The following is a 21,858-nucleotide window of genomic DNA, read 5'->3' as shown; positions in this document are numbered from 1 at the left end:
AGGGAGGGAGGGAGGGAGGGAGGGAGGAAGGTAATAGGAGCAGTGGAACAGCCAAGCAGAAAATAATAGCTTTTTTATGTGCATCAGCATTACAGAAGTATACAGATGCAAGATTATGGTGTGTATTAGGCTAAATTATGAATAAAAATGCTATCTTAAAGATATATTTGTTATAGAGAATTCTACTAAATAATTTTAAATTTTGCTAATATCTATAGTCACTACTACAACAGACTGGTTGATTTTTTTTTTACTCATTCTCCTATTCTGAACCAATATATCTTGCTATAGATAAGGCAAACAGAGCTAATAGCCTCCAGTCTCAGTGCAGATTTTCAAATGAGCTGTATGCTTACACAGCTTTGAAAATTGGGAAGTGAAATTACTGTCAGTACGCAGTGCCCTCTAGTGCTCAGCTCAAGGAAATGGTAGACATAGTACACTGCTTTTTCATATCAGATGTGACTTGATAACAAAAGAGAAAGAAAAAACGATGGTGGCAACGACGATTTGCAAGAGTCTTCAATTCCACTTTTAGACACCACATCATTCCATTCTGAAACATGTCCAAAAAAAAAAAAAAAAAGGCAGAAAAACACAGACAATTAGACAGGTCAGACTGTGTACCAGAAAGCCATAATGTCAAAACACACCTGGTAACATCAGCCACCAGCCTGTAATGTCAAACCTCGGGTTTTCCTGTCCTTTAAGAAGCATTAATACAGAAGGAAGCACTGAAAACACAAAACCTAATGTTTTTTAGTACCAGTTTTCTGTTTTATTTAATTATGTATTTGTGCAAAATACAGATTTTTCTACAGCTATCCAAAATCTGTTAAGATATTGCCTTATTATGTTCTAATTATCATTCTTCTTGATAAATCTGATTAATCAATAGGCGGCAGACACATTTTCAATGCTTGTGTTTATTATAGCATGAAAAGGATTTTTACCAAGAAATAATAAATGGGACATGATAACCTATGGGAAAGTTAGCAGAAAAAAGCTTCATGCACTGATCTGCATCAGAAGGGCAAGGCTACCTCCAGGGGTGGGATAGGCAAGGCAAGGGCAAACAGCCTGGTGGCTGAAACCAGGCAGCTGGTCAGAGCATTGCTTGGGTTTTGTGGCTCATCAGAAGGTCTTCTTTAGCCTCAGTTTATTGTGAAACAGAGAAAATGGTTCAGTCATAGATCTGGATCATTACTCAAATTAATGAGACAGACCCATAACTTAAAAGTGCATAAATACACAAAAAGGCCATTTATTTCAAACTAATAAATACATTTAAATTAAATCCTGGTAAGACTCTACTTACATGTCAGCTGCAGACTCCCTGACTGGGAAGGAAAGGGTGTTCGCAGGAACACATCACATCCTCATCTGTGGAGGGACCTCTTGAAATCAGTCTCATTTAAGGACTTCTTTAAACAAGATAAAGCAAAAGAGACAAGACCACTTCAGTTTTCAAAAAGTCTCCCACAAACCATGCTCTTCCTTCTCCTCTGGTGAGAGAAGCTTATTTCTGGTTCAGCTGTATTTAGATCTACTTTGTTCAGCGACATCAGTGGTGAACTCTGAAGGGATTCAGTTCCAGTAACCACACTTTCTGCCTTCATGCTGGCGAGAGCGAAACAGCAAACAAATGGAAAATATACTCAGCTTTTCAAAGGGAGTTGGATCTTTCTGTCACAGGAAGGGGAAAAAAAGGGGGAAAACACCAAACAAACCAACCTGAACTAATTCATCCTGCACTGGGTGCACAGAATTAAAAGGAAAAACTGAACAGCCTGCCTGAAAAGCTCTACTGAGTCCTTTTCTGCATGTTTTGCTGGTTCACGCTGTTTCCCCTGCTATCTCTGCTTTAACTGCATATATTGCCCTGAATTGCTAACAAAAAGCAGTCCCAAACTGTAAATTAGGCACTCATTTTAGGAGGGGGAATGGATGTAGAGCTATATAGGACATCCAAGAGTTACGCATGGCCTCTTTTGAAAAGCCCTGCTCTCAGTTACCACAGGCAGAATTTGTCACCCTCATGCATTGGTAAGATCCATTACTGTCAGCAAATTCAGGCACCTGCACACCTCCATTTAGACACGCACTTTGGTATGTAAGTAAGGAGAAACCCAGGAGTTTTCCCACTTCTACACCCACAGCAGTCACCAGCACTTTGCAAACTGGATTGATGTGAAGACTGCTGCTTCATGCAGAGTAGAAGGCACTCTAGCCACAGTCTTCCTAGAGGTTGTGTGGAGAGAAATACCAGTAGCAACAAAATCAGACACAACTCATAGTTGTTTTAAATAGTAAAGTTTTATAGAACAGATAAAATGACTGTTTGAAAAAGTAAATTTCACCATCATTCCTCACTTTGCTGTCACATTTATTACGCATATGAACCAGTGTAGTATCCTAAAAAAATACAAATCCTACGCAGTGTCGTGTCATATCAACCACTGAATAATTTACAGTATGCATGAGGACTTATAATAAGGACAAGTTTATGAAACTTAATATTTATATTGCTGTTACAGGACAAAAAGGAAATGTCAGTTATGATTGCTTAACGGTAATAGAAATTGCATTCAAGCAATCTGTCTGGATGTGTTGATCTTTTTAAAATATTTATGCCAGATTCTACAAACATTTTACAATATGTTTTACAGTGACATATATTTTTAAAGATAAAAGTAATATTTTATATGAGTTAACGAACTTGTAAAGTCTGGTATATCATGAGTCTCAAAACTGAAAAAGCATCCTGAAATCACCTTATATACTTCACTTTGCTGAACATATTTTTAGGTTTATTTACATTTAAAGATGAGAAGTCTAGCTCTTCAAATATAGCTCATGTTTGGTACATTGCATCATTCTTGCACATCCATGCATCTTTTCCAGTCATCTTACAGTTTTCATCATTAATTTGAGTGAAAATACAAGTCCCCTTATGTTACATTTATTATGAATAACTACTTGTAATCTCTGTTGTGTAACTTTCTCTTATCTACTTCTTTCTTTAGGAAGAAGCTTAAAGAGGATGTTCCTCTTAGTCTGGAGACTTCAGCAGGTGGATATGGCGAGTTTACCCAGCAAATTACCAAAAAAAATGTAATACATTGCACAGTATGATAAAGATACTAAACTCTGAAAGATCACTCAGCTTATAACTAAAACTATCCAGTTTTAACTTACAAAGCTTTAACTTTTAAGTGACAGTGTTAATTGCCACAGCTATTAATGAGGTATGGATGTCAATTTCTCTTTCAAAGCCTTGCAGATGTTGGATGTAATAACAAATACTTGTTATCTTCTGAGGTGGATTTCATCAGCTACACAAATTTGCTAACTATGGATGCCGGTTTCCTTAAGAACTGAGCATTCCCAAAAAGGCATTGACAGCAACCCAGGAAATCATCAAGAGATGAGATGCAATCCCTATAATTCACAAGAAGCTAGGGAAAACTATCCAAGGCATCTCTGTATTCCCCTAACCATTAGAAATGTTGTCTGTACAATCTGTATTTTCAATATATGTTCACAACGAACGTAAAGAAACACAGATTTACGGACTCACAGAAAACACATTCATTTCACTGTCCTTTTCAAAACTCATATTCACTCCAGACAGACTGTAGTGATAGGACAAGGGGTAATGGGTTCAAACTTAAAGTGGGGAAGTTTAGATTGGATATAAGGAGGAAATTCTTTCCTGTTAGGGTGGTGAGGCACTGGAATAGGTTGTCCAGGGAAGTTGTGAATGCTCCATCCCTGGCAGTGTTCAAGGCCAGGTTGGACAAGGCCTTGAGTAATATGGTTTAGAGTGAGGTGTCCCTGCCCATGGCAGGGGAGTTGGAACTTGACGATCTTAAGGTCCTTTCCAACCCTAACTGTTCTATGATTCTATGAAAAGAAGACCACTATAAAAGCACATTTCTTCACCCCTAACAGATCCTGCTAAGTAAGACGATCAAGCATGGGCCTTATAGATAACTTCTGTCTGAGGAAAGTAAGACACACCTGATGATATTTCCTGACAAAACCTAACCACTTCTCTTTATTATAATTACTGGACTGCCAGAAAAAAGAGATGCCTATATTAATTGCAACTTTCACATTGAAAACATATCTAAGTGACTGAGCTCTGAGATTATGTGGAAGATATCAACAGATTCTTGCTAATAAAATTTATTGAGTTACAGTCCCTGATTTTTACATCTGCTTCCCCATGAAAACTCCCATCTTGTGCTGTAGAGTTGACTGAAGCAAATGAGTTCTTGCATGCCCTGGCATGGGCCCAATTTGCATTTAAACTTAACACAGTGCTAAAGTGATGATTTTTGTTTATTTCTGCTTTGTATTATAGCAAAACAGAGTAGAACATTTTGGAAATTATTTTCAATCCAAAGCCAAACAAGTTCAAAATCTGACAGGCAATTAATTTTAGGGAAAAAAAGTAAAGAAACAGGAATGTGTCATGCTTTGTTACACATCCTTAAGGACATTAATTTGCAGTATAATATGTTACTTAAAATCTTTCTCTGACTAAACCATTTTTTGTTCTCACTACTAGCTTAAATCCTGCTGAACTGGCTACTTTGCACAGGCTACTTCTTATGTATGAACAGAAATTCAGTCAGATACAAAAAGTCTTCCAGAAGATGTGTTTAATAACCCAGCAATATTTCACTGAGTTCCAAATCAGAGCTGATTATAATCTGTACCAGCACAGTTGTGCAGGCATACAGTGGATTCCAGAGGGATAGTACATGAGGTGGAATCCTGACACTGTTCTAGATACTGACTTCTCCAAGCAGATATACTATATTTTGTATTTCACCCATCACAGGAAAGAGTTAAGATACATAAAAATGGAGATAAATCTTTCTTTCACATCAGTGTATTAGAAGACAGTACAAGAATAAATACATTATTTATGTGACTGGCATTTCTCTGAGCTGAAATATACAACTTTACGCTTTGTGTGAGGTTCATAAAACCAGATATTTCTATCACTTGTAAAACAAAGACTCTCTAAGCACAGAAGTATAAACTGACTGGCCCAGGGTACCCTAAAAATAAGAGAGAATGATCTTCCTAATAGTGTTGAGCATTGTTGGTGTAGTCAGATTTTCACAAAAACCTCTGCCATGCCACTAAGCAGTCAGAAGCAAAATCTGCCATCAGCTGCTTCCACTTTTTCTCATTGTTTCCAAAAGCTAAGAGAAATCTAGCCAAAATGATGAATTGTCCAAACTTGAAAGAGTTTAAAAACAACAAAAACCAAGTGCGGCCTGAGGCTGCAGTGTGCATGTGGAGAAGGGTCAGATAATAAATACATATTCAGGCTTGGGCGGCTTCCCATCAATAAACCAAACCTGTTATCACTTTGACATGGGTGTGTCAAGAGTACAGCATCTTCAGACATCTTTAACCTACACAAACAGAAGAAATAATGTAAAACAAACTTAACAAATTATGTCTTATTAGGTACAGTGGTGACCCCAGCATAGTTACGTTTCGGTGTGCATTTTGGTGAAATGGTTACCATAGGATGAGGGCTCAAGTGCTTTCTTCTCCAACTCTTGAAATTTGGAAGGCCACCTTACAAAGCTTTGTTCAGAGGGATTTTTTTTTATTTTTTTTTTTCAGCTAGGGAAAAACCAACAAGATAACAGAAATGTGGTATGAGAGAGGAAAAGAGTTATGACCAATTCAAAAATCAGCCATCTTAAGGCAGCTGGATATTTTCTTTAAAGATATTCTTTTTCTTACCATAGAAAAAAATTGGACCAGGGGAATTCTGTAAGAGTTATAATTCTGGACTATTGCAGTTGGTGCTTGGTGTCAATATAGCTGTACTGGATAAAATCTCAGGGCTCTGTGTCTTTCCAAATAGAAATACAGAAAATAATACAATTTGCTTTCTGCTTCCTTTTACCTCAGCTGTGAAAATTACTTTTTCTTCAGACATTATTGGTGAAATTCTGAAGTCAGCATGATTTCTAAGGTACTGATAAACATAATTCAGTCCAGTGGGTTCCCACATAGGCAGCTCAGGTGGGTACTGTACTATAACTTTAGAGATTACTAAAAATGTGTGGGAGAAAAGGTAAAATTAATGAGACTACATCATTTGACAAAAGATTAGTTCCATGTAGCAAAGATTTATGGGACTACCTGCTGTTACATTTCAAAGAGGCATCACTCCGAAGCTGCAGAAATGCTACTGCTGGTAGACAATCAGCTGTGTTTTTGGCACATCACAGCGTACTTCTTAACTGACTGCATTACAGTCCATGTACACATTCACATGAAGAAAGACTTGATTTCTGACAAGTGTTTTGATAAAGCTTTTCACATGATAATGGTGAAAGTGTTTCCATCATTCCAGTTAAGGGAAGCATCTTGGTTTAGACACTGGATCAGATAGCAGATCAATTCATTCAAATGTCATTTTATCTCCAAATCAATTTTAAGTCAATGCAGTGATTAAATGCACTCATTACATATTCTCTTTTTCCAGACAGAAATGTTATTTCTTATTGCTAGAAAAGTAGCTCCTTTCAGCATCTTCAGAAGCAACCTGGGGAGAAAATAATACATGACATTTTTTCCTTCACAGCTTGCTTAGGTATTTTAGGTGCGATATTCAAGTGTTGCTTATGACTGAGACTTTTTTCTATGTGTAGTGTTACATACCACCACTGGCTGAACCCAGGACAGAGGTATAATTTAAATAGCAATAGACCCAGAGAAGAAAAACACACCCTGTCAGTTGCCAACACCTATAACAAATGCTCGGAGCAATGCAGAGATATTCCAGCTAATGAGCCAGCTTCATCTGGAGCTTTGCTCAGATGCCTCTATACAAATGCCAGTAGCATGGGTAACAAACAAGAAGAATTAGAGATGTGTGCATGTCTACGGGGGTATGATATAATAGGCATCACAGAAACATGATGGGATGGCTCCTATGGCTGGAGTGCTGGAATGGAAGGTTACAGTCTCTTTAGGAAAGGCAGACCTGGCAGGCGGGGAAGGGGAGTAGCTATTTATGTTAGGGATAGGCTGGAGAGTGTGCAACTCCATCTGGGGACAGGAGAGCAGTCGACAGAGAGTTTGTGGGTCAGGGTTAAAGGGAAAACAGCGATGGGAGACATTACTGTGGGGATCTGTTACAGACCACCTGATCAAGAGGAACCTGCGGATGAAGCACTCTACAGACAGATAGGAAAAACCCCACATTCACAGACCCTTGTTCTCATGGGGGACTTCAACCACCCTGACATCTGTTGGAGTGATGGTACGGCCCAGCACAAGCAATCCAGGAGGTTCCTTGATTGTGTGGAAGACAACTTCCTTCTGCAAGAAAGAGCTGACAAAAAGAGGTGCCATGCTTGACCTTGTGCTCACCAACAGGGAAGGGCTCGTTGGAAATGCGATGCTCCAGGGCAGCCTTGGATGGAGCATCACACATGATCAAATCTGAGATCCTCAGGACAGTGAGATGAGCGTGCAGCAAGCTCACTGCCCTGGACTTCAAGAGAGCAGACTTTGACCTCTTGAGGAACCTGCTTAGTAAGGTTCCATGGGATAGAGCCCTAGAGGGCAGGAGGGCCCAAGACTGTTGGGTGATATTCAATGATCACTTGCTACAAGCTCAGGAGTGTTGCGTCCCAACTAGAAGGGAGTGCAGCAGGAGGGCCAGGAGACAGTGAAGTTACTAAGCCGCTGTCTATCATATTTGAAAAATCACAGCAGTCAGGTAAAGTTCCCGATGACTGGAAAAGGGGAAATATAACCCCCATTTTCAAGAAGGGGAAAATGGATGACCCAGGGAGTTACAGACCAATGAGTCTCTGTGCCTGGCAAAATCTTGGAGCAGATTCTCCTGGAAGGCATGCTAAGGCACACAAAAAACAACAAGGTGGTTTGTGACAGCCAGCATGGCTTCACTAAGGGGAAATCCTGACTGATCAATTTGGTGGCCTTCTGTGATGGGGCTATGGAACTGGTGGACTGGGATAGAGCAGCTGATGTCATCTACCTGGACTTGTGTAAAGTGCTTGACACTGTCCCACAAGATATCCTTGTCTCTAAATTGGAGAGACATCAATTTGATAGGTGAACCACTCAGTGGATAAAGAACCACACGCAAAGAGTTGTGGTCAACGGCTCAATGTCCAGCTGGAGACCAGTAACGAGTGGTGTCCCTCAGGGATCAGTGTTGGGACCAGTCTTGTTCAACATCTTTGTCGGTGACATGGACAGTGGGATTGAGTGCGCCCCCAACAAGTTTGCCAATGACACCAAGCTGTGTGGTTTGGTTGATGCTCTGGAGGGAAGGAATGCCATCCAGAGGGACCTTGACACACTTCTGAGGTGGGCTGATGAAGTTTAACCTCATGAAGTTTAACCATGACAAGCTCAAGGTCCTACACCTGGGTTGGAGCAATCCCAGGCACAGCTACAGGTTGGGCAGAAAAGAGATTCAGAGCAGCCCTGCAGAGAAGGACTTGGGGGTGCTGACCGATGAGATGAGAAAATGAACATGAGCCAGCAGTTTGCGCTTGCAGCCCAGAAAGCCAACCATATCCTGGGCTGCATCAAAAGGAGCGTGACCAGCAGGTCGAAGGTGGTGATCCTGCCCCTTTATTCTGCTCTCGTGAGACCTCACTTGGAGTATTGTGTGCAGTTCTGGTGTCCTCAACATAAAAAGGAATTGGAACTATTGGAACAAGCCCAGAGGAGGGCCAAAACAATGATCAGGGGACTGGAGCACCTCCTGTATGAAGATAGGCTAAGAAAATTGGGGCTGTTCAGCCTGGAGAAGGCTGCTTGGAGACCTCATAGCAGCCTTCCAGTATCTGAAGGGGGCTTATAAGGATGCTGGGGATGGACTCTTCATTAGGGACTGTAGTGATAGGACAAGGGGTAATGCGTTCAAACTTAAAGTGGGGAAGTTTAGATTGGATATAAGGAGGAAATTCTTTCCTGTTAGGGTGGTGAGGCACTGGAATGGGTTGCCCAGGGAAGCTGTGGATGCTCCATCCCTGGCGGTGTTCAAGGCCAGGCTGGATGAAGGCCTTGGGTGGCATGGTTTAGTGTGAGGTGTCCCTGCTCATGGCAGGGGGTTTGGAACTGGATGATCTTAAGCTCCTTTCCAACCTTAACTATTCTATGATTCTATGATTCCAAGAATGATTTCAAATGGGGCCCTGAGCAACAACAAGCCCTTGAGCAAATTAAATGTGAGATAGTTCATGCAGTAACACTTGGACCAGTCCAGTCTGGGCCAGATGTAAAAAATGTGCTCTACACCGCAGCTGGGGAGAATGGTCCACCTGGAGCCTCTGGCAGAAAGCTCCAGGGGAGACTCAAGGTCAACCCCTCAGCTTTTGGAGTCGGGGATACAGAGAATCTGAGGCAAGCTATACCCCAACTGAGAAAGGTATACTGGCAGCCTATGAAGGGGTTCGAGCTGCTTTGGAAGCAACTGGCACTGAAGCACAGCTCCTCCTGGCACCCTGGTTGCCTGTGCTGGGGTGGATGTTCAAAGACAATGTCTCTTCTGCACATAGTGCAACCAATGCTACATGGAGTAAATGGGCTGCACTAATTACACAACGACCTTGAATAGGAAATCCCAGTCATCCAGGAATTCATCATGGACTGGCAAAGATTTTGGTATGTCACCAGAGGAGGAGGTGATGTGTGCTGAAGAGGCCCCGCCATATAATCAACTGTCAGAATGTGAAAACAATATGCCTTGTTTACTGATGGGTCCTGCCATACTGTGGGAAAACGCTGGATATAGAAGGCAGCCGTATGGAATCCTCAACAACAAGTTGCAGAAACTGTTGAAGGAGAGGGTGAATCGAGTCAGTTTGCCAAGGTGAAAGCCATCCAGCTGGCTCTGGACATTGCTGAACAAGAAAAGTGGCCAGTACTTTATCTCTATACTGACTCATGGATGGTGGCAAAAGCCCTGTGGGGGTGGTTGCAGCAATAGAAGCAGGCAACTGGCAACACAGAGGTAAACCCATCTGGACTGCTGCACTGTGGCAAGATATTGCTGCCCAGGTGCAGAACCTGGTGGTGAAAGTAAGCCATGTAGATACCCATGTACCCAAGAGTCAGGCCACTGACGAACACCAGAACAACCAACAAGTGGATAAAGCTGCTAAGATTGAAGTGGCTCAGATGGACTTAGATTGGCAACATAAAGGTGAATTATTTTTGGCCTCATGGGCTCATGACACTTCAGGCCATCAGGGCAGAGATGCAATATATAGATGGGCCCATGATCGAGGGGTGGACTTAACAATAGACACTATTGCCCAGGTTATTCACGAGTGTGAAACATGCTGCAATTAAGAAAGCCAAATGGAAAGCCTCTTTGGTATGGAGGATGATGGCTGAAGTACAAATATGGGGAGGCCTGGCAGATTGATTACATCACACTCCCACCAACCCACCAAGGCAAGTGCCATGTGCTTACCATGGTGGAAGCAAGCACCGGATGGCTGGAACATACACTGTGCCCCACACCACTGCCCAGAACACTATTCTGGGCCTTGAGAAACAGATTTTGTGGTGACACAGCACCCCAGAGAGAACTGAGTCAGACAATGGGACTCATTTCCAGAATAACCTTATAGACACTTGGGCCAAAGAGCATGCCATTGAGTGGGTATTTCACATCCCCTACTATGCATCAGCCTCTAGGAAAATCGAACGGTACAATGGGCTGTTAAAAACTACACTGACAGCAATGGGTGGTGGGACTTTCAAACATTGGGATACACATTTACCAAAGGCTGGCCCACCCCAATCAGAACTTTTACATACTGCAGAAAGGGACAAAGTTTCTGTAGTGCACATAAAGAACTTGCTGGGGAAGACAGTCTGGGTTATTCCTGCTTCAGGTAAAGGTAAACCCACTCATGGGGTTGCTTTTGTTCAGGGATCCGGATATACTTGGTGGGTAATGTCAGAAGATGGGGATGTCCAATGAATACCTCAAGGGGAAAACGGCCAATGAACTTAATTGTATGCTGTTGCCTGATAGGTAGCACTTCTATAGCCCACCAACTGGATGTCTTCAGGTCACCAGTGATTGGCCCTGACTTCCCTCCCATCATCATCCCAGCAAAGAATGAAATTTGACAAAACAAGACTGTTACAAGAGATAGAGCCCAACATCATGGATCGGGTGGACTCATCAGCTTTATAGGGACTGGTCCATGCACTAAGGAATGATATCTCTCTGTTTGTGTGTGGGTGGATGTGTATACATATATATGTATGAGACAAGAGTGACGATATATTGAAAAATGTGGGTTCTGAGCATGACGCAAATGGTATGGAATAAGGGGTGATACTGTCCCGGCTTCATCAGTAGCAGTCATTTTTCTCCTTCTTAGTAGCTGGTGCAGTGCTGCGTTTTTTACTTTCAGCCTGGGAACAACACTGATAACACCGATGTTTTTAGTGGCTGCTCAGTAATGTTTACTCTGACCAAGGACTTTTTGAGTCTCATGCTCTGCCAGGGAGCAGAGGAAGCCGGGAGGAAGCACAGACAGGACACCTGACCCAAACTGACCAAAGAGGTACTCCATACCACAGCACGTCATACCCAGTATAGAAACTGGGGCAGTTACCCAGAAGGGCTAGATCGCTGCTTGGGTCAGGATGGGTGTCGGTCAGCAGGGGGTGAGTGGTTGTATTCTCTCCCCTTATTTCCCTTATCATTATTATTATTGGTAGTAGCAGTAGTGATCTGTGCTATACATCAGTTACTGGATTGCTCTTAACCTGTGGGAGTTACATTCTTTGAATTCTCCTCCCCATCCCTCCGGGAGCAGGGTGAGGAAGGGGGGGAGTGTGTGAGCATCTGTGTGGTTCTGAGTTAGCAGCTGGGCTCAAACCACGACAACCTCATTTGCTGACAATTTGAACATTCACACTGATGATTCAGAGATTCGTCTGAATATCCTTCAGGAGGCTGAAAATCACAGGTGAGCACAGTTGTCAGAGTTGAGTCAGAGATGCCTTCAAAGGTGGGTCACTGCCTGTCACACTTGTAGCAGCATATAATGGCACAGAGGTAATGGTGCTTAAAGTCATTTTGAGCACTACAGCTAATGGGATTTGTCATAATACATTTCATCAGAAATTTCAGAATGTGATGCTGCTGTATTGACCGCATTTTAACCACTAGGGCCAAACAAAGAAATTACTACAACACCACTGGTGAGCCAGTTTCATCCAGTTGATCGTAGGGAGCAAATTTCAGCATTTATTGGACATAATCCTACTAGTTATTTTTAGCCATTCATTCCACAGTCACTGTGCTACAAAGTCTGAAGTGTGTGTTTCTTATTTTCAATGGACTGAAGATGCATGTTAGTGTATTTGGTTTGTGTGGCAAGGTATTGGTAGTGGGGGGGTGCTACAAGAGTGGCTTCTTTGTGAAGCTGCCAGCAGCTTCCCCCATGTCGGATATAGCCAACACCATTTGATTCCAAGATGGACCCACCACTAGCCAAGGCTGAACCCACCAGAGATGGTGGTAGTGCCTCTGGGATAACAGATTTAAGAAGGGGCAGAAAAGTCCTACTACAAAACAGCACCCAGGAGAGGGTGAGTATATGTGAGGAAAAGAGCACTGCAGACACCCAGGTCAGTGCAGAAGGAGGGCAAGAAGTGCTCCAAGTACCAGAGATTCCTCTGCAGCTTGTGGTGGCAGGTTCCTGTGGCCCTGTGCAAGAGAAGCCTATGCTGGAGCAGGTTTGCTGGCAGGACTTTGTGACCCAGCGGGGACCCACACTGGAACAGTCTGTTCCGGAAGGGCTGCACCCTGCGGAAGGGATACACACTTGCACAGTTCGTGAAGAACTGCAGCCCATGGGAAGGAGTCACGTTGGAGAAGTTCACACTGGAGAAGTTCATGGATGACTGTCTCCTGTGGCAGGGACCCCATGTTAGAGCAGGGGAAGAGTGTGAGAAGTCTTCCCCTTTAAGAAGAAGGAATAGCAGAGACAATGTGTGATGAACTGACCAGAACCACCATTCCCTGTCCTGCTGCACCACTGATAGGGGAGGAGGTAGAGAAAATTAGGAGACAAGCCCAGGAAGAAGGGAGGGATGGTGGTTTTAATTTTGCCTTATTTCTTATTATCCTTCTCTGATTTGATTGGTAATAAATTAAACTAATTTCTCCCAGCCAAGCCTGTTTTCCCATGGTGGTAACTGTTGAATAACCTCTCCCTGTGCTTATCTCAACCCCAAAGCCTTTCATTATATGTTCTCTCCTCTGTTCAGTTGTGTAGGGGAAGTGATAGAGCAGCTTTGGTGGGCACCCAGTGTCCAGCCAGGATCAACCCACCACTGTAAGTCAAATATTCACTGGTGTACTAATTCATTATGTTTTTTAAACCACTGGATTTCTTCATGACTCACCCATTTTATTTCCTGTTAATGTTGATTATTCATTTCATATTATATTATTTTTACTATACTGGAAGAATACCAGAGATTTTTTTATGGATTACCTGTTTTCTCAGGCATTGTAGCACTTACCTCTGTGAGGAAAAACTGTGATGAGCAAATAAAAATACACCACTAAGCCTGAAGTTTTATACCTCTCACAGAGTTCTGAAATCATTTTCAGTGTACAGTGAGAAGCATTTACAATGAAATGAGAGAATTTAAAGATGCAGTCTAAAGTGATATAAAATAGGTCTCCTTCATTAAACAGCATAAAGGAACTAAAATACAAAACAATTTTGAGAGCTCAGACTCCTGTTATGAAAGAAGCATGACACCATGAGGAAAGAGAGAATGCCTGAAACCCAGAAACATGTAATCTGTCCTATAGAACAGTGAAGGGACATTGATTTTCACTTCCATGTGACCCAACTTATATGCATCCGAGGCTGGCATCACTACCTAAGCATTACCAAAACATAACAGTAATTTTATTGCAAAATCTTACATCTCTGGCTGCAATATTAAAGGAAATAAGAGGTGGTAGAAAAATAGATACTTCTCAATCCCATATCCATTTTTACTTCTTAAAAACAGTAATTCTTTTTCAAATAATTTGGAAATATTTTTTGTTTCATTTTCAGATTGTGTTAACTGAGTGTCATTTCCTTTGTTTTGTAAAAAAAAACATTGAAGGACAAATGCCAGTTTCCATCTTGCTCCCATCACATGCATTAATACAGGCAAAATTCAATTCCTTTATAGATCAGAATACGTGGATCACTGAAAAATACTTGAAATGTCTGCATCACCATCTGTTTAACTGGAATTTAACAATCCAGTGAGCAAGGGATTTTCTACTAACAGCCTTTACCTGCAATGCCTGATTAACATTTTTGGGAAATCTATGCAATAAAGTCAGCAATTCTAAACAACTGAAATTGTTATGTGCCTGATATCTGAGACATATCTAATCTTTTTTACTGTACAATGCACAGTTACCTCTATTTTTTCAATTACAGTGCCTCTTTTAATCTATTTTCTCTAGCACTAAGATATGCTGTCTGTTCTTTAATTGCTTCAAATCAATTAATTTAGCAAATCCATGTTTTCATATGACTATCTAAAATTCTTATAGGAAATATTGTATTTTGGCACCATAAAAATCATGTATTCCTAAGATTAAGCTAATGTTACAAGATAGCTTGAGTGCAACTGTAGCTTTAATGCTCACCATCCCACTTGAGCAGAAGCAAAAGGACTGTTATGTCTAAGTTCTCTTCTAAGATATACAGATTTTCATATAAGAAAACTTGCTTCTTCTATCCCAAGTTTAAAAATATGTGTGTTGGTTAGATACCAGAATTTTCTGAACATGAAAGTAGAAGAAAAAAGTATGAGACGAAAGAACGTGGTAAGGTAGAAGGGATACTTTAGAGAAAGGAATATGGATGTCAAACAGTACCGTTGTTTTTTTAATTATGCAACGAGACAGATGAGGGCATATTCAAGGTAAGGCTGGACAGAGCTCTGAGCAGTCTGACCTAGTTGAGGAAGTCCCTGCTTATTGTCTGAGGATTAGTCTAGATGATTTTTAATGGTCCATTCCAACCCAAATGGTTCTATAATTCTATGATTCTATATAAAATTGTATGATTGATAAACAATAATGTGGACCAACCCCATTGCAAGTCTGATAAAGAAGGAGAGTATTACCTTACCTAGGTAGGAAATGAAAGTCAGTATTTTAGGTTGGTCAATGTTTCAGGTTACCCAAAGAAGTGGTTAATGCTCCACCCCTGGCACTGTTCAAAGACAGGTTAGATAGATCCCTGGGTGACATTTTCTAGGATGAAGTGTCCCTGCCCATGGCAGAGGGGTTGGAACTAGGGGATCTTAAGGTCCTTTCCAACCCTAACTGTTCTATGATTCTGTGATTTCCTCCTCTTTGATGCTTTCTACTCTGTTGTATTCGTGGTTTTTTCTTTTGTAATCAATATTTCTAACAGACCAGAGTTCAAGCAATTAAAACTATTAAAATAAGTCTTGTGGGTCAGGTTCCCTGTAAATGTTTAATGTTTTTCCCAAACCTCTTTTTTCCTGTGATGCTCTAGGCCATTTGTAGGCCCATCATTAGTGAACTTCCTGAGTGATAACCATAAAGTATTCTTTTCCATTTTGAGACTTTATTAATATCTTGAGAGAAGAATAGAGCCTTTAGTTAACAGGTTGTGCTTTGGTTTTGGGAGAGAGGAGCTAATGAAAAAATGCTAAGGTCCAGTGCAAGATTTTTTGTAAAAACCGAACAGCAGAGGAGCAAAGGGCAGGAGGGGCTGTCATCTGTAGCACCGACACATGACAGATTGACATTACACGTATATTTGAAACTTCAGGCCTGATTGATAGGCTTCTTTAAGCAAATGTTCAAAAGGGACACAGAAGCGTCTCAGCTGGGATATGTGACAATCTCTAAATGGTCTCAACTCTCAGTTATCAAAGTGTCCCAAATAATACTGGTGCTGTTTATAATCAGTCTTTTTCAGCATTAAACCAACCAGATTAATGTTTTAATAAGACAACCAACCTGGAAAAGAGGTTGGCTGATGTAAATAACTTTATAATGTTATTCAGGTCCGCACCATCTCAAATTTAAGGCAATAGATACTCGCCCTTTCCTTTCTCTTTTATTGCACCAGTGGGAGAATTTCAGTTGTACCAAGAAACCAATCCTTTATTTCAGAAAAGAAATGCTGATAATAGTGGAAGCATAGCCTCCTGCTGCTAGCAGTACAGGGAAATCAAGGATTTGCTGGAGGAAAGGAAGCATGGTTTAAAAATGCACAGTTCAGGAGACTGAAGTTTCCGGTTTATTTCCTTGTAAAACTACAGAAAAACTGAAGTTGTAAGAGATCGCTTCGACAAAAACACCCTACAAAGCAGAAGAGGCCACCTCCTGGAAGTGACATTTCTTTTCTCATGTCTATACAGCACAAGAACCATGTGTATTTTAGCATTATCCTAGCATTGCTTCTTGAAAACAGCTGCTTTTCTCCTTGGACCCACATAGTTCTGCATAAGTTACTGAAGTTAAGTCTGCACAGCGTTAGACATTTTTTAACCCTCATTACTGCTGCTGGCACTATTAATGGCATATTTCCATTAGTGACTGTTGTGTTTCCTTCCATGAGCTTACATTCACAATTAAACTGGAAATATCCATTAATTTTTCACAAGGAACTAAAAATGATAATTGGATTTTATTAGAATAAATCAGTGACAGCTTTTAATGCAAATGCATGGGTAACATCAAAGACACTGAAGAGCTGCTGAAAGAAATAATAATAAAACAGTGGATCAGTCTCACAAGTTTCAGCTGGCAACTTTTCCCCAGCCAGAGGGTCTGTTCTATTAAAAGATGGCAAGTACTTAGCAGAAAAAGAATAAAGAGAATTTTCAAGAGGTGATTGCCAGATCAATACCACAACAAGTTACTGAGTTTGATAAAGAAAGGAGACACAACAAGTGTGGAGGGATTACAGAGATCACTGTCCTCTGTAATTTTCAGAGAGGACAAAATATGCTACAGGGGGATACAAATCAGGGTAGCTTGCAGGCAGAGGAGTGCTGTGGTTGCAGTTTAAAGCTCAGATCCTCATGTTACACCCAGCGCAAGATATCCTAATATCCCACATAATGAACAAAAAAGTCTACAAAATAATGAAAGGAAGGATAAAGGAGATAAATTATCAGAAAGCTGCAGGTAAAGACCAAGCCCCCAGAGAGATGTTAAACATTTCTGATGATGAGCTCATCATACAAGATTCACAAATACAAGCCAATGCCAGCTGACATTTACTGATATTTACATGCTTTACTGAGCTTTCTGATCTCAGACTCCAAAATCTAATTCTTTGCACACTTTGTGTCTTTCATCTTTTCTTATTTTTAGTTCTCTATTTCTCTTTTCTAGTGATTCCCATTCTACCCAATAACTAATCCATTTTATTAACCTGCATAAAGTATAGATAAGTACTTAAAGAAGAATAAAAGAGAAAAAAAAAAAAAAAAGATGTGGATATTGTGCACTTTGATTTCAGAAAGGCTTTTGACATTGCCTCTCATGAGATTCCTGTAAAGAAGTTCATGATGCATGCTCAGGATCACCAGACACTGCCACTTTTGGAAAGCTAGATGAATGGTCAGGTTCAGACAGAAGGTGTTTGCTAATCAGTGGCACAAATTCTAGTTGGAGCGCAGTAACCAGCAGTGTGCTCCATGAGTCAATACTGGGTCCAGTCCTATTCAATTAATGATATAAAGGATGGGGAAGAGTCTATCTTCAGCAAAACACAAGGGATAAAAACATCAGGACTAGCAAGCTTTAGAGGAAGTTCAGATTATAGACAGTGAGGAGGACTGAAAACTAGCTGAATTGTGTGGCTTAAAAGGTTGGGATCACAAGCACAAAATCTACCTGGAGGCCAGTTACTAGTGTTGTACCCTGGGGATCAATACTGAGCCAATAACTGATTCACAAATGACCTGAATGATGGGCAGAATGTACCCTCAGCAACTGCGCAGATGACACAAAACTGGGAGGAGTGGCTGATGCAACCGAAAGTCATGTTGCCATTCAGAGGGACCTCAACATGGTGGTGAAATGGGGTGACAGGAAACTCATGAAGTTCAACAAAGGTTAACACCAAGTCCTGCACCTGGTTAGGAGAAACCTCATATACAAGGACAGGCTGGGTTCTGACCAGCAGCAGTGGGTCCTTCCTGATCACAAGCTGACCACCAGTCAATGCTGCACACTTTCAACAAAGAAGGCAAGAAATGTCCTTAGCTCCAGGAGGAATAATATTCCCAGCAGATCAAGGGAAGTAACCTTCCTGTCTACTCAGCTCTGGCAAGACAGCATTGGGAGTGCTGAATCCAGTTCTAGGCTCCCCAGTCCAGGACAGACACGGACATAGAGAGAGTCTAGTGAAGTGCCACAAAAATTATTGAGAAGGTCCCAGTGTTCTTACCTGTATGTGTATATATAAATGTGTGCACATATATATAAAAACGTGTGTGTGTACATATATATATATGTGATGGGAGGGAATGAAGAAGAGGAATTCAGACTCTTCTTCATGGTGCCCAGTGACAGGACAAATGTCAATGGCCATAAATACATATAGAAAATTCCTTTTAGACATAACAAAAAGCTTTTTCACCATGAGGGCTTTGGAGCATTGGCACACCTTGGTCAGAAAGGTTGTGCAGTCTTCAACCTTGGAGATATTCAAAACCCAAAACCCAGGCAAAGCTCTTAATAAATATCTTTAGTTAACCCCGCTTTGAGCAAAAAAGTTGGACTAGACCATACTCAAAATTCCCTTCCAACCTCAGTGATTCTGTGACTGAAAAGATAAACACCGCATACTCATTTTCAGAACTAGGAAATTTTCATGTGATGTAAAGCACAAAGAGATGAAGGTGACTTCCATATTGCTCTTACTTAGAGAATACTCATAAACGTTTGCTTTGATAAACTATTTTAAATCTCAGTATTACCTATATATACTGTGTTGCAACTACTCTTGTTTTAGCCCATCCAATTTTCAGTTTGTTTTGAACTTCAGAAGAGAACATTCTGCTTATTTCAGACCTGCTCAGAGAAGTATATATCACTATTATCAGGGAACTCTATGAAAATAAAGAAATAGTCCTGTGGCTAAAAAGAGATTGTATGTATTTTCCAACAAACACCCTTATAAGCTTGCCTTGCAGTTAAACTGCTATAGCAAACAGTAATAGTCTATTCACATCTATTATAAAAGGAGTATCACCTGCGGTTTTATTGACTGTCAGAAAACAGGTCTCATTTTGTGAAACAATAAAAATCAAATTTAGTGTAAAATCTCCCAAGGTTGTAGCCTGTAACCTTGCAACATCAGAAATGACAGCAGTCAGATTTTCTTTTTTTTTTTCTTTTTGCCTTTTTTATTTCATACTCCAAAAGAAACTAGGGATTATATTCCAGAGCAGGGAGTGTTTCACCCATCAACATACTATCATCCAGAGATACAGCAAAGGTATCAGAAAATGCCTTCAATTTGTGTCTTTTCTGGATAAGAAGCCATGAGAGACTTTTCAGAGGTAAAATACCTGATAGGAGGGAGGTGACTTTCAGCTCTGCCCGTCTGTTGCAGGAAACACAAGAGTAAACTCTGCAGTCTTAGAAAAGAGGCAGCTTCTTCCAGCCAGGTCCTTTCCCTCAGCACTTTGAAAAGGAGTTGTCCATGGACTATATGGGATAACGAATACATTAGGTACCTATATCCAGTTTCAGTGACTGTATCATTCTTCACTTTTTGGGCAGAGGCTAAACTCACACTGAGATCATGCTCTTCAGGAGTCTTCATTAAGACAACTTTAAAAATGTGCTGCTCACCTTTGCCTTCAAACTCCAGTTTTCACTGAAGAGAAATTCATGTGGATAGGCTGGATGGAGATGGGCCTTTCTATCAGTCTTTCTGGGTATCCTGACTCAGTTGCCTGATGGCAATATCTGAAAGTATTTTTCAATGTTTAAAGAGAAGAAACCATAGAATAAATCTTAGGCTGTACCAATACACAAGCATGTGAACCAGAATGTATTTGCCAGCTTTTTTTTGTTGAAGACATTTTCTTCTGAGAAACAAAGGATTCTGAAAGATTTAAAAAAATAGCCTGTACTCAGACATCTAAGTGGCCTAATATTTCACCCTAAGTACTTGGTAGCTCCATTCATTTCAACTCTCAACTTTACATGTGTGCTGAAGTTACATAAAAGCTCCCTAAAATTCTGAAGTAAACCACATTCAGTAAGGCACATTAGTAGATTATTTTCTGGTATCATACGTAGGCACGCTTCAAGGACCTTTTCAAAATAGGAAATTGCATGCATCATGTAAGAAAGAAAGTTACATTTAAAAAAAATGGGTTGTATTTACATTGCTGATCTACTGCTTTGTGTTTTTAAAGAGACTGAGAATCTTATCAGTAAAGGAAGGATTACTTAAAAAAAGCCAACTCAGAATCAAACATTTAACAAATAGCTAACTTGATTTGTTAACAAATAATGTACCTGAAGTTAGACTAACACTGACATTTGGAATAGGCTTCACAGACTTCACACTGCTGATTGGAAGATAGGAATTTGTACATGAAAACATACACACAAAACATTCCCAGGCTTCTGTAAGCAAGCTTTTGTTTCCACCAGTCCTGACTCAAACACAGGTGAAGGAACAACAGGGGAATAAAAATTCAGACTCCCCATATGCTTTCCTTCAGTGTCCATTCTGGAACAGGAATAAGCCTACTTTTCCCTCACCCAACACAGTGTTGGACTCAGAACATTTTAAGGTGCAGTAGAAGTTTGACTCTGAATTAACAGTTTAAATATGGGTTGGCGATTTAAACATGCAGCTAAGGTCACTTAGATATTCCAAAAATGCCCATCAGGAGGTCTTTCCTGTGTGCTTTTCAGAGCAGGAATATTCCACTGCAGGTCAAGCCCCAGTAAGAGTTGCAAGGGACCTCGACCAGGAAACCAAATGAAAATAACTTGAAGATACACTCACTTGGTTCAAGCTGCGGGTAAAGGCTATTCAATTTCAGGTCTGTCCAATTATCAGTTTGGGTATTCTTTTTCAGCCCAGCATGAGTTCAGATTTGAGTCTCAGTCAAGTAAATAGCTTCCTCAAAGAGCAGCAGAACAAGGTATCTTCATTAAAACTTAGCTAGATAGTTTGACTGCTTGGCAAGAAAAAAAATGAAAGCGAGGAAAGTAAATGAGGAGCTCAGTCTAAGAGCTCACTTTCATCTAGCCAATGTAATGTAAATCTTTTCTATTGTGCACTTTAAGATGTAAATTGGATTCAAGTTGATGTCCACCTGTCTTGAACCAGCAGGGATATCTTCCTGCCTCTATCAAAGCATCTTTCTGCCAATTATTGCTTGCTGTGACAGTTGGAGATTTTTCATGTATGTGCAGACAAACTCATTAATATTAGCTCTTTCACCTTCTGATTCCAAGGAAAAATGTAATTTTGGAAACTATCAGGACTCAAGTGATCTGTATCATCTAATTGCAACCTAAAAGATCTAGATGATTATGAGAAAGAAGGCTTATGTTCTTGGTATTTTCTATTTTTAAAAATTTGCTATTTTTAACAGGAGAAACAATTATGTTAATACAGAAAGATACTTTTATTGTTTACTCACTGGAAAGAGACAGATAGCTCTCTATTCATTAAAGCAGATTTGATTTAATAGCAGCAAGCTGAGATTTTCTGATTCATTTAAGTAAATTCTCTGCCACTCCAC

At 40.6% G+C, this 21,858-nt stretch overlaps 1 long non-coding RNA gene across 1 annotated transcript; it reads right to left on the bottom strand.

Annotated features, from left to right (window-relative positions):
• Window positions 1-478: 478 nt before the first annotated feature.
• On the bottom strand, window positions 479-20,861 carry LOC133218320 (uncharacterized). Its single transcript, XR_009727099.1, has 3 exons — window positions 19,940-20,861; window positions 1,319-1,620; window positions 479-556 (listed from the first exon to the last, which is right to left on the bottom strand). It is a non-coding gene; the product is annotated as an uncharacterized LOC133218320 (long non-coding RNA).
• Window positions 20,862-21,858: the final 997 nt, after the last annotated feature.

The sequence above is a fragment of the Neopsephotus bourkii genome, unplaced genomic scaffold, assembly GCF_033783945.1.
Source record: "Neopsephotus bourkii isolate Nb327-2 ecotype Australia unplaced genomic scaffold, CSIRO-AGI_Nbou_v1 NB_1248, whole genome shotgun sequence".
NCBI lineage: Eukaryota > Metazoa > Chordata > Aves > Psittaciformes > Psittacidae > Neopsephotus > Neopsephotus bourkii.
This window is presented reverse-complemented; position numbering and strand designations above follow the sequence as displayed.